The sequence below is a fragment of the Dermacentor andersoni genome, unplaced genomic scaffold, assembly GCF_023375885.2.
Source record: "Dermacentor andersoni unplaced genomic scaffold, qqDerAnde1_hic_scaffold ctg00000538.1, whole genome shotgun sequence".
NCBI classification, from domain to species: domain Eukaryota; kingdom Metazoa; phylum Arthropoda; class Arachnida; order Ixodida; family Ixodidae; genus Dermacentor; species Dermacentor andersoni.
Window position 1 is genome coordinate 1 of NW_027315221.1, and position 12500 is coordinate 12500.

Here is a 12500-nt window from a genome sequence, read left to right on the forward strand (position 1 = left end):
TCCGTTTCGCGGCAATTCTCCGCCGTGCCGTGACTCTTCTCGCTCGCAGACTGCGCTGTCGCGTCGAACCGCTTTCGGGGGCCACCCTTCTCCTCCCCGCTCCTCGCAAGAATCTGCCGATTCCCATTCCTGCGACGAAGCCCGGAAGGGCGCCCACACAACTGCGGTGACGTGAACGAGCGACCAGCTCTGGAGCTCGACGTACTTCGAAGGCAAACAGCGCAAATTGCGATCGCGCTGGCTTTGCGCACGGCGCGGGAATCGGCCGGCGTTTCATTCCCACGTTTTCCGTGCACGCAAGCGTGCGCTTCCGACTCTCTCGCAAACGTGCGCGCTACATGGCAACAGACGTTCGCGCCTCGTGCTTGGACCGCTCTTTCCCTGCAGGTATCCGACTCCATCCTGCGGCGGTCTTGCTAGAGGCGCGCACTCGTCACGCTGCAGTAGTAATGCCTCGTTTCCGTCTTTTCGAAGAATTGGCACAACGGTTTGCCACCGTCTCCCTCTCGTGAGGCCGCTGGCGCGTGGCTTTAGCGCTCAACGTACTGTCCATGATGCCGACGCGGTCAAAACGAGTCGACGGACGCACGTTCCCTGTGCGCCGAAGTCTCTCTTGATATGTGATCCGACCCTCAGACAGACGAAGCCAAGGGAAGACCCAAGGCCGCAATGTGCGTTCAAAGAATCAGTGCTCAGTGTGTCCTGCAATTCACACCAAGTCTCGCAGCTGGCTGCGTTCTTCATCGACCCGAGAACCGAGTGATCCACCGCTTAGAGTCGTGAAAAATAGTTTGTTCAATTCAGTACAGTACAACCAGGGTTTTAGGCACGTGGCGTCTCCCTGTGTGTGGTTTCGAAGAGCGCCTTTCGGCGTGCGCTCCTCCAGTCTCGCTCTTTCGGCGGCCGCGTCTCAGCAGCTGAAAGCCTAATGGCACTCCACTCCTGCTACTCGCGCGTGTGTTTTGCGCCCACGCCTTCCTCGCTTGCCCTCGAGGTAGCTTATGCCGTTTGCGCGCACTCGAAGCCGGTTTTACCTGCCATCCAACCACCGGACCCGTGTGTCTCGTGTGCACGTTCACATCGCTCCACTAAAAATTGCAAAGAGCGACAGAGCCATGATTAGGGCTAAGCCGCTGTGGAGTCTTTAACGGCTACACGGCCACGGGCAGGGCTTCACCCCCATCGACGTGCTTCGCTTCAGTCAGCAGTAGGTTCATAGAAGGGCCTCAAACACACACACACTTTCGCATCGGCAGATCGCCGCAGCATAACCGCTGTTGATCCAACAGCCTACTTGAGACGAAAGACAAGAGCCCGGCGCGCGTACTCGCGCAGCTCTCCAAAACCACTCGGCCAGTGCCAGGGACGGCTCCCTGCGCCGGCGCCACAACAAGTCTACTTGAGGCGGAAGACGAAGCCAGCAAGGGCCTGGCCGCAAGTGCGTTCGAATCCGGGACTACAGTCCCTCGTCTGTCCGTACTTCCTCTTTCGACGTGCGGCGCCTTCCCAAAGCGCACAAGTCCGCTAACCGCAGAACGCTTCCGACGTAGCAAAGCCGCGTTTCCTTCGGTACTTCGCAGCAACGCCGCCTTTCCCTCGGCGGCGGGCGAATAGCCTGCAGACGTCGTCGCATTAAACCGCGATCTCGACACCTCGCGCGTCACGAGCAGGAGCCGACCGGCAGCCTCCGGCCCTTTCGGACTCGGTGGCATTTGCCGCGGAGGACGGGAGAGCACTTTAGGCCACGGTTCCTTCCGTACTTGGCAGCCGCACCCTCATACCGACAGTTCCATGACCGACCGAGCGCCACACCGTTCCTTTAGTACTTGGGCGGCAACAAAGTCGGGTCGTTACTCCATACTCGCCGCAGGAAGCGACCGGCAGCCGCCAGACTTTTCAGACTCGGCAGCGTTTGCCGCGGAGGACGGGAGAGCGCTCGCACCACGGTTCCGTGTGTGTACTAAGCGGCAGCGGCATTAGCTCTCGACCGTCAGTTCCTTGACCGACCGCACGCTTCGCCGTTCCCCTCGTACTGGGCAAAGCAGCAGGTCGGGTCGTCTTACTCCCATTCCGCGCAAGAGCGCCAAAGCGGACAGAAAGCCCACCCAGTGTGCGTTACGCCGTTTCTACCCGCGGGCGCGGCCAAGCCAACCGTCCAAGGTTGCAGCCGGCGTCCACTGGGCGCAACAAATTTGGCACGGGGCGCCCCTCAAAATTCAGGCAGTCCCCGGCATGTTCGGGTATAGCCGTCCCCGCGTCCAAGCGGGGCCAGCGGCGGAAAGCGTCGGGCGCAGCGAGCTGCTTCACCCACACGGGGTAGAAACAATGGCGCTCGCCACCCTTCACAATCCGGTAATGATCCTTCCGCAGGTTCACCTACGGAAACCTTGTTACGACTTTTACTTCCTCTAAATGATCAAGTTTGGTCATCTTTCCAACAGACCGGCGCAACCGAAAGGCCGCGCCGGACATCGGTCCGAAGACCTCACTAAATCATTCAATCGGTAGTAGCGACGGGCGGTGTGTACAAAGGGCAGGGACGTAATCAACGCGAGCTTATGACTCGCGCTTACTGGGAATTCCTCGTTCAAGGGGAACAATTGCAAGCCCCTATCCCAATCACGAAAGAAGTTCCACGGGTTACCCAGTCTTTTCAGACAGGGATAAAGACACGCTGCTTCCTTCAGTGTAGCGCGCGTGCGGCCCCGGACATCTAAGGGCATCACAGACCTGTTATTGCTCTGTTTCGTGCGGCTAGGAGCCGCTTGTCCCTCTAAGAAGGTTGTAAGGTGCTGGGAACCCCGCACCTATTTAATAGGCTAGAGTCTCGTTCGTTATCGGAATTAACCAGACAAATCGCTCCACCAACTAAGAACGGCCATGCACCACCATCCACCGAATCAAGAAAGAGCTCTCAATCTGTCAATCCTCCCAGTGTCCGGGCCGGGTAAGTTTTCCCGTGTTGAGTCAAATTAAGCCGCAGGCTCCACTCCTGGTGGTGCCCTTCCGTCAATTCCTTTAAGTTTCAGCTTTGCAACCATACTTCCCCCGGAACCCAAACACTTTGGTTTCCCGGAAGCTGCCCGCCGAGTCATTTGAGTAACTCAGGCGGATCGCTGGTTGGCATCGTTTATGGTCAGAACTAGGGCGGTATCTGATCGCCTTCGAACCTCTGACTTTCGTTCTTGATCAAAGAAAACATTCTTGGCAAATGCTTTCGCAGTAGTTCGTCTTGCGACGGTCCAAGAATTTCACCTCTAGCGCCGCAATACGAATGCCCCCGTCTGTCCCTCTTAATCATTACCTCGTATTCCAAAAACCAACAGAACAGAAACGAGGTCTTGTTCTATTATTCCATGCAAGTTTATTCAGGCGACTCGCCTGCGTTGAGCACTCTAATTTTTTCAAAGTAAAAGCACCGGCCTTCTCGAGGCACACAATGAAGTGCACCAAGAAAGGACCGGCATGATGTTCAGTCCGAGCCGTCGCATCGGGTAGATGCACTACTCGTCTGGAACTGAGATCCAACTACGAGCTTTTTAACCGCAGCAGCTTTAGTATACGCTATTGGAGCTGGAATTACCGCGGCTGCTGGCACCAGACTTGCCCTCCAATTGATCCTCGTTAAAGGATTTAGAGTGTACTCATTTCAATTACGGGGCCTCAAAAGAGTCCCGTATTGTTATTTTTCGTCACTACCTCCCCGTGCCGGGAGTGGGTAATTTGCGCGCCTGCTGCCTTCCTTGGATGTGGTAGCCGTTTCTCAGGCTCCCTCTCCGGAATCGAACCCTGATTCTCCGTTACCCGTAACAACCATGGTAAGCAAGTAACCTACCATCGAAAGTTGATAAGGCAGACACTTGAAAGAAACGTCGCCGGCTCGTGGCCATGCGATCAGCACAAAGTTATCCAGAGTCACCACACAATACGGGCCGAAACCCGATCGATCTTGGTCTAATAAAAGCACCCGTCGCCCAAAGGGCTTCAGGCTCACTGCATGTATTAGCTCTAGAATTGCCACAGTTATCCAAGTAGGAAGAAACGATCTAAGGAACCATAACTGATTTAATGAGCCATTCGCGGTTTCGCCTTATTTCGGCATGTACTTAGACATGCATGGCTTAATCTTTGAGACAAGCATATGATTACTGGCAGGATCAACCAGGTAATCGTTCAACTGCGCGTCCAGCCTTTCAAGCAGGCCGGACGCCGTTTTTGCGATGCCGAGGCCACCTTCAGGCGCCCCAACACGCTTCGTTCTCGCAAAGGGTAGCACTTTGCACAGTCCGAGACGACGGCGTTCGAGCTCGCAACGGCGCCCTCCCCGCAGGGCCGGGTATCGCCACGCGGCAAGAAGCACGCAACATTCTCGATAGACCGGTTGTGTCGACTCGATCGCGGCTTGCGGTTTCTCTCGAGCCCGCAGCACTGGTGGACCGACCGACACTTGCAACGTAGCCGAGACGGCAAAGCCGCTAGGCGACGGGTCACGCCCGCGCCTTCGGCGCTTTCGTATTTGATTCGTCCGAGGACGATGCGGAACACACTTCGATATCGTGGAAAAAGCGTCGTCCGACAACCAGCCCCTAACGCATCAAGCGGATGAGGCTGCAGACGTCAGCTGTGGGATCCACGGGAGCGATACCGGGGACACGCTTGACGGGCACGAAGCCCGCCGCATATCAAACACCCAGGTCGCTTTGGGGGCGACTGCTCTCTGGGACCCCCATATAATAGCAGCGATAAGTACCCAGACCTCCATGGGGCCGTACTCGTGCCACTTTCGACGAGCGTTTGGCGAAAATCGTGCCGCCTCGTAACGCCGCGAGCAAGATTGAAAGCTTACGTCGGCAGCACAATGCCGAAGTCGTGAAAGCGCAGCGCGTCCACCGAATGCGCGAACGGCAATTTCTCGCCAATGGCCAGTACGGTTTCCTGCACAATTGCCTGTCTGTCGCCCTACGGGGCCCCCGGCCGATCGATTCGAGGCACGCTAGCACGGCCCCTTCGCCATTTCCGAGCACGAGTGCGAACAGTGCGGGCGGCGTGCTCGACGCCCCGGCTGACGTCGTTTCGGACTTTGTCTCTTCGCGTGCTCGCGGCAACGCCGCGGCCAACGACGACGTCTGCGCGGTTCTTTGCCGGTTCCCGGCGTGCTACAGTGCAGCCCTCTGCAGGGTGACACCGGCTCCGTCGTGGCCGTGCGGCGGCTTGTACGCAAAAGTTGCGTCAAAGGCGTCGCGCTCGCGCCGCCCCGGCACACGCGGTTTCGGACTTTGTCTCTTCCAGCGCTCGCGTAGTCGTGGGCACGATTGTCGACGTCGCAACGGTGCGCGGACACCGCCACGAGCACGCGCAAGACGAAAATCGCACTACGGTACAATGTCGGCCGGGGCCGTACGGCCCCTTACAGTAGCAGCGATAAGTGCCCAGACCTCCATGGGGCCGTACTCGTGCGACGCGGCGGCGTACTGCGCCGAGCCGAGCGCCAATATTTGGCTTTTGCAGGGCGGATTCGAGCTCTGGCGATCGCCGCGGTACCGCCGCTCACCGATTCAAGGCACGCTAGCGCGGCCCCTTCGCCATTTCCGAGCACGCGTGCGAACAGTGCGGGCGGCGTGCTCGACGCCCCGGCTGACGTCGTTTCGGACTTTGTCTCTTCGCGTGCTCGCGGCAACGCCGCGGCCAACGACGACGTCTGCGCGGTTCTTTGCCGGTTCCCGGCGTGCTACAGTGCAGCCCTCTGCAGGGTGACACCGGCTCCGTCGTGGCCGTGCGGCGGCTTGTACGCAAAAGTTGCGTCAAAGGCGTCGCGCTCGCGCCGCCCCGGCACACGCGGTTTCGGACTTTGTCTCTTCCAGCGCTCGCGTAGTCGTGGGCACGATTGTCGACGTCGCAACGGTGCGCGGACACCGCCACGAGCACGCGCAAGACGAAAATCGCACTACGGTACAATGTCGGCCGGGGCCGTACGGCCCCTTACAGTAGCAGCGATAAGTGCCCAGACCTCCATGGGGCCGTACTCGTGCGACGCGGCGGCGTACTGCGCCGAGCCGAGCGCCAATATTTGGCTTTTGCAGGGCGGATTCGAGCTCTGGCGATCGCCGCGGTACCGCCGCTCACCGATTCAAGGCACGCTAGCGCGGCCCCTTCGCCATTTCCGAGCACGCGTGCGAACAGTGCGGGCGGCGTGCTCGACGCCCCGGCTGACGTCGTTTCGGACTTTGTCTCTTCGCGTGCTCGCGGCAACGCCGCGGCCAACGACGACGTCTGCGCGGTTCTTTGCCGGTTCCCGGCGTGCTATAGTGCAGCCCTCTGCAGGGCGACACCGGCTCCGTCGTGTCCGTGCGGCGGCTTGTACGCAAAAGTTGCGTCAAAGGCGTCGCGCTCGCGCCGCCCCGGCACACGCGGTTTCGGACTTTGTCTCTTCCAGCGCTCGCAACCATGTCGGGGCCGACGCCGACGACTGCGTGGTGTTTCAACGATTGCCGGCGTGACACAATGCAGCTGCGTGCGGGATGCCAGCGATTCCGTCGTGTCCGTGCGGCGGCTTGTACGCAAAAGTTGCGTCAAAGGCGTCGCGCTCGCGCCGCCCCGGCACACGCGGTTTCGGACTTTGTCTCTTCCAGCGCTCGCGTAGTCGTGGGCACGATTGTCGACGTCGGAACGGTGCGCGGACACCGCCACGAGCACGCGCAAGACGAAAATCGCACTACGGTACAATGTCGGCCGGGGCCGTACGGCCCCTTACAGTAGCAGCGATAAGTGCCCAGACCTCCATGGGGCCGTACTCGTGCGACGCGGCGGCGTACTGCGCCGAGCCGAGCGCCAATATTTGGCTTTTGCAGGGCGGATTCGAGCTCTGGCTATCGCCGCGGTACCGCCGCTCACCGATTCAAGGCACGCTAGCGCGGCCCCTTCGCCATTTCCGAGCACGCGTGCGAACAGTGCGGGCGGCGTGCTCGACGCCCCGGCTGACGTCGTTTCGGACTTTGTCTCTTCGCGTGCTCGCGGCAACGCCGCGGCCAACGACGACGTCTGCGCGGTTCTTTGCCGGTTCCCGGCGTGCTATAGTGCAGCCCTCTGCAGGGCGACACCGGCTCCGTCGTGTCCGTGCGGCGGCTTGTACGCAAAAGTTGCGTCAAAGGCGTCGCGCTCGCGCCGCCCCGGCACACGCGGTTTCGGACTTTGTCTCTTCCAGCGCTCGCGTAGTCGTGGGCACGATTGTCGACGTCGGAACGGTGCGCGGACTACGCCACGAGCACGCGCAAGCCGAAAATCGCACTACGGTACAATGTCGGCCGGGGCCGTACGGCCCCTTACAGTAGCAGCGATAAGTGCCCAGACCTCCATGGGGCCGTACTCGTGCGACGCGGCGGCGTACTGCGCCGAGCCGAGCGCCAATATTTGGCTTTTGCAGGGCGGATTCGAGCTCTGGCGATCGCCGCGGTACCGCCGCTCACCGATTCAAGGCACGCTAGCGCGGCCCCTTCGCCATTTCCGAGCACGCGTGCGAACAGTGCGGGCGGCGTGCTCGACGCCCCGGCTGACGTCCTTTCGGACTTTGTCTCTTCGCGTGCTCGCGGCAACGCCGCGGCCAACGACGACGTCTGCGCGGTTCTTTGCCGGTTCCCGGCGTGCTATAGTGCAGCCCTCTGCAGGGTGACACCGGCTCCGTCGTGTCCGTGCGGCGGCTTGTACGCAAAAGTTGCGTCAAAGGCGTCGCGCTCGCGCCGCCCCGGCACACGCGGTTTCGGACTTTGTCTCTTCCAGCGCTCGCAACCATGTCGGGGCCGACGCCGACGACTGCGTGGTGTTTCAACGATTGCCGGCGTGACACAATGCAGCTGCGTGCGGGATGCCAGCGATTCCGTCGTGGCGGTGCGGCGGCTTGTACGCAAAAGTTGCGTCAAAGGCGTCGCGCTCGCACCGCCCCGGCACACGTGGTTTCGGACTTTGTCTCTTCGAGCGCTCGCAGCGATGTCGAGGCGATCGCTTACGTCTGCACGGTTTGCGGTGTGCTACAATGCAGCAGTCTGCCGCACTACACCTCTTGGTTGCCGAGGCCAGCACGGCAATTTACTGAAGCGAGCGCATTGCGCCCAGGCGGCAGCGGACTTTGTTGCTTCGGGAGTGCTCTTGCTGTAAAATTTGAACGGCTGCAGCTGCGCGAAGCAAGTGTACCTATTTTCACTCTCTCTCTGTCTGCCTTTGAGGCGACTGTAATTTCACTTTAAACGCAACTGGAGGCGGGAGCAACCTGATGAGAGTAGGTGGACTTCGGTACATGTAATTTAGAAATTGCTTTCAAGCTTTGAGGACATACACCTTCGCGCCATCTGCTTTCCCCGTCTCTTTGGCACTTTATAGTATGTGCTGCATGCTCTGCATTCCAAAGAAACACGCCTGTCTCTCTCCCTCTCTCACGTTCTTCTTCTTTTTGTAGCTGCTGTTGTAGAAGATGCTATGCTCTTTAATCGCTGTAACATAGAGTGCTTGCACAAGCCAACAACTTTTGCGTGTTTTTTTTTTTTTTCTCTTCCCAAGACGTTTCTGCCATTATTCACTAACTCTCGTTCTTAGTATGCAATGGAGCGTTAGCTCGCGCCATCTACCTTTCTTTCTGTATTGCAAAGTCCGCAGGTTTTCCTAGTTCCGTACACAGATGGCGCCAATGCGTTTTGGCGCCAGGTTCGAACGACCTCGCTCTACTCGTGTTTGGCATTTGAATGTTTCAAAGGGGTTTGCGACAGGGGGTGGTTCTTGTGCAAGGCTGAGCTTTCCAGCTGCGTTTAAGCTATGCTAGCATGTGTGCGTATATATATATATATATATATATATATATATATATAAATACACAAACACACACACACACACATGCATATATACATACACACACACGGTAATGGTAAAGATGATGAGGTAGCACTTTTTTTTTTCTTTTTTTTACAATGCCTGTGTTTCAGATGGCGATCTTTCTCCCCTCTATGTTTCCGGTTGGAAGGAGTGTGCAGCGTTTTCTATATTTATTTTGTCATTCACTTCTATGTTGCTCGTCTTCGTACATGGGGCATGCTACCTAATTCTACCGGTCGATTCGACACGTTGCGATCCGTCCCGGCCTGTGCCGTATCAAAATTTTCAGTGGGCCTTGCGGTAAATAAAAAGAAATGAAGGAAATGCGCGTAGTATATTACAATTGCACACGGGCTTGAAACGAAGCCCTCAAGGAAGGTCACCTTGAGCGGTCGCATTCAGACGGAAGTAAGCATTCCCCTGGCGCGTTTTTTTTCCGCTCGCCTGTTCCGTTTTCTACGAGGTTGCCTTGGTTGGTTTCGCGTTACAAGCAAGCTTGCACTCGGGTCTCGTTTCTACGCGACAGCGTTTCGTTAACAGCGAAAGACTGAGGCGTTGCGAATTCATCCGTGAGATAGGGAGCGTTGAGTCTGTACACAGGCTGAATTTTATAATATTGCCCACGCTGTTGCTGAGGTTACCCATGTCGGCAGGGCGCCCACAAGGCAGTAGTACAATGAAGTGAAGTGAAGGACATCGCTTCTCGGCCTTTTGGCTAAGATCAAAGTGTAGATTTTTAAAGCCCATGTACGAAGATTTACGAAGCCCATCTACGAAGATTTTTAAAGCCCATGTAGGCACCTCTTAATGATCTTTTATGTTTTAGAGAAGCGTTTTGCCATGTATTTTACACCTTTACAGTTTTAGCCTTTTATCACTAACACCACTAACTAGTTTTTTTAGTCATTTGTTTGCGTTTTTAGATTATACACCTTTTATCCGTTTTTTCCTTGGTTTTGTAACATATTTTTGATGTATTTGTAACTAGCATAAATAAAAAACTCTGTTCTTATCAGCTTAATATCTGATACGGGTTCTATATGGACCCACGATATTAAACCTATTTTTGGAAGTTGGCGGAGTGCTTGAAGCCTGCTTCACCTCCGCCGCAGGTCGGCCCGGTATTGCACTACCTCCGGGATCGGCCCCGCTCACTTAGGTGAGACTTCATTCAATCAAAATGAAGAGCACAAGCTCAACGCGAGCACTGACTTGACACGCACCATTCCTATACTACACGCAACGATGCCGGTTCGCGGACCACGAGAGTAATTAAACTGCCACTCCATCTGTGTGTAGCGTCGCACTTGTTGCGTCGCAAATGGGACAGCCGCTCCAGCAAATTTCTAGTTATGGGCTTCGAGAAAAATTAATGAAAGCAAAAGAAAGAACCAGAATTCCTATTTGTCCGATGTCTCTGAATGATTGTCTCCTGTAAAGAGCCACTTGGGGGGATGGGGGGTAGGATTAGCCGTGGGGTTCGCAATCAATATGAATCCCACTCAAAGCCAACACTGGATTTTGGAGTTCACTATCGCTTGGATCCGTAAACCACCGCGCCCACGCAAGCTCGCCCTGCCGCCGAAATCCGCTGCCCAAGTGGAAGAAAGATTCCCTATGAAAGAAAAATAGAGTGCCCGATTTCTGGCAACTACTGTGCAGCCTTTGTGTACACATTTTCGCAGCAGTGGGACCGAGCGCCTCGAAAACAAACTTGTCGTATGCCCGAATGTGGCGAAATATATTCAAGGGTTAAAAGGTGCCTCATCTTTCTAACCTGTATGTTACGAAGACCTGTTGCTACCTTTTCATCATGAACATCATCATCATCATCATCCTGGCTACGCCCACTGCAGGGCAAAGGCATCTCCCATGATCCTCCAAGTACCCCGGTCAGGTGCCGATTGTCGCCATGTAGTCCCTAATCTAATCTGCCCTCCTACCTTTCTGCCACCCCCTGCTACGCTTCCCTCCTCTCGGAATTCAGTCTGTAACCCTTAATGGCCACCGGTTATCTTCCCCCCAGATTGCATGCCCTGCGCATGCCCATTTGTTTTTCCTGGTTTAAACTTTGGTGTCATTAACGAGCGTTTGTTCTCGCACACCCCAATCTGCTCTATTCCGATCCCCCCGTGACGCCACACCCATCATCCTTCTTTCCAGAGCCCGTTGCGTCGCCCTCAGTTACCCTTCGGTAATCCTCAAAGCTTTTTGTTGGGACACTCGTGGCATCTTTCTCGTTTAATGAAGTCAAATTTTTTTCAGTTTTGGGGGAAAACTCAATGAGCTAGGCGCGATTGTGTCCCTGGCGCCGCTCTCAACAAGATGGCGGCGCCCATGCTTTTTGCCTGCAGGTTCGGCCCTACGCAGAACACGCCTGCCGGGCAGTGTAGCCACGTTGAAGGGGCAAAGCGTAGTGCAGTGAAGCGCTTGCTCGGGCGAAAAACGCAAATATGAGCCAAACAGGAATTTCCATTATTGGAAATTCCAGTTCAGTTTGCGCATTGCGTTCGCCTAAGGTAAAGAACACAAATGCGAGTGCCACAGCAGTCAAGTCAAAGCTTAGGATTGCGTACCATTTTTTTTTTTTTTTTCGTGCCTTTTACTCCTGGCCTGCGTGGCCCTAGCGCGCATGCACACGAAAGTAATGAAATGGTGAAAACACGAAATAATGCGGTGCGGCTGTATCATATCTATTTTGTGCGCTTTGTTCTTTGTGGACTACAGCGGTGTGCGTCATGAGAAAGTTTCGGTGCCCTTCTTGGGTGACCAGTGAAGCTATATTTAAAACCACATTGATTTGTACGGTTATTGCTACAAACTGCGTGTGGGTGTTTTTCTTTTTCGCTGCCAACGATGGGTTATCGCAACCGCGATCGGTTCTGCTGCTACGCTAGACGCGTGCTTGCCAACGGTTGGCTCTATACGCGACCCGCGACGCGTGGTCGGCACATTCAAGCAGTCAATTGCAAACCGTTCCAAGAAAAAGGATGTACTCCACTTGCCACCTAGTTCGACGATTGTACTTTCTGACCCTCGAGGAAGCGCCGCCATCCCACGTTTTCTATAATACGATAAGATTCAGAGCGACCGCGACCACTTGTCTTTGTCAATATCTCGGAAACGCTTTCTTTTTCTTTTTTTTTTTAAATCCAGATACTCAGACGCGCCCGTGTTCACGCGCACTTGCTCTCTCCGATAAGCAGGGAAGCTCGGTTGGGGTGGTGTCGGGCCTTGCGCATGCGCTGCTGAGCTCGTCGCTTCGCCGGCCGGTCGATGCTGGCGCGGTACTGGTAATGAACTTCGACGTGCATGGTGAAACGTCACTTTGTATTGCCACTGTAGACTAGCAATGCAATGTGTTTGCGAGCGATTGGATAAATGAGAAAGCGTGCACTGTCTACAGTTTATGCCCCTCTAGAGTAGTGGAAATGTTGCTCCAAGTGTTAGGTTTGTAATTTGCGCCTACGAACATGAACTAAACAAAGAAAATGGTCTGCAGCCGCCTTCGCTTCATAAAATTCCCGTACGAAGAAATTTCCGTGCGCGAATGAGAGAGCAAAAGAGAGAAACCATGCTAAGAAGAATGGCTGCCTTTTACGTGATCTCGCGCATGAAACCAGACGATGGATTAATTTTAGCCG

General features: G+C 55.7%; 3 non-coding genes across 3 annotated transcripts; 1 reads left to right on the forward strand and 2 right to left on the reverse strand.

Moving 5' to 3' along the window:
• Positions 1-626: 626 nt before the first annotated feature.
• On the reverse strand, positions 627-779 carry LOC140214655 (5.8S ribosomal RNA). The gene has a single exon (XR_011891591.1). It is a non-coding gene; the product is annotated as a 5.8S ribosomal RNA (ribosomal RNA).
• A 1574-nt stretch (positions 780-2353) lies between these two features.
• Positions 2354-4168, reverse strand: LOC140214657 (small subunit ribosomal RNA). Its single transcript, XR_011891593.1, has one exon. It is a non-coding gene; the product is annotated as a small subunit ribosomal RNA (ribosomal RNA).
• A 5651-nt stretch (positions 4169-9819) lies between these two features.
• Positions 9820-10011, forward strand: LOC140214664 (U2 spliceosomal RNA). The gene has a single exon (XR_011891599.1). It is a non-coding gene; the product is annotated as a U2 spliceosomal RNA (small nuclear RNA).
• The last annotated feature ends 2489 nt before the right edge of the window (positions 10012-12500 follow it).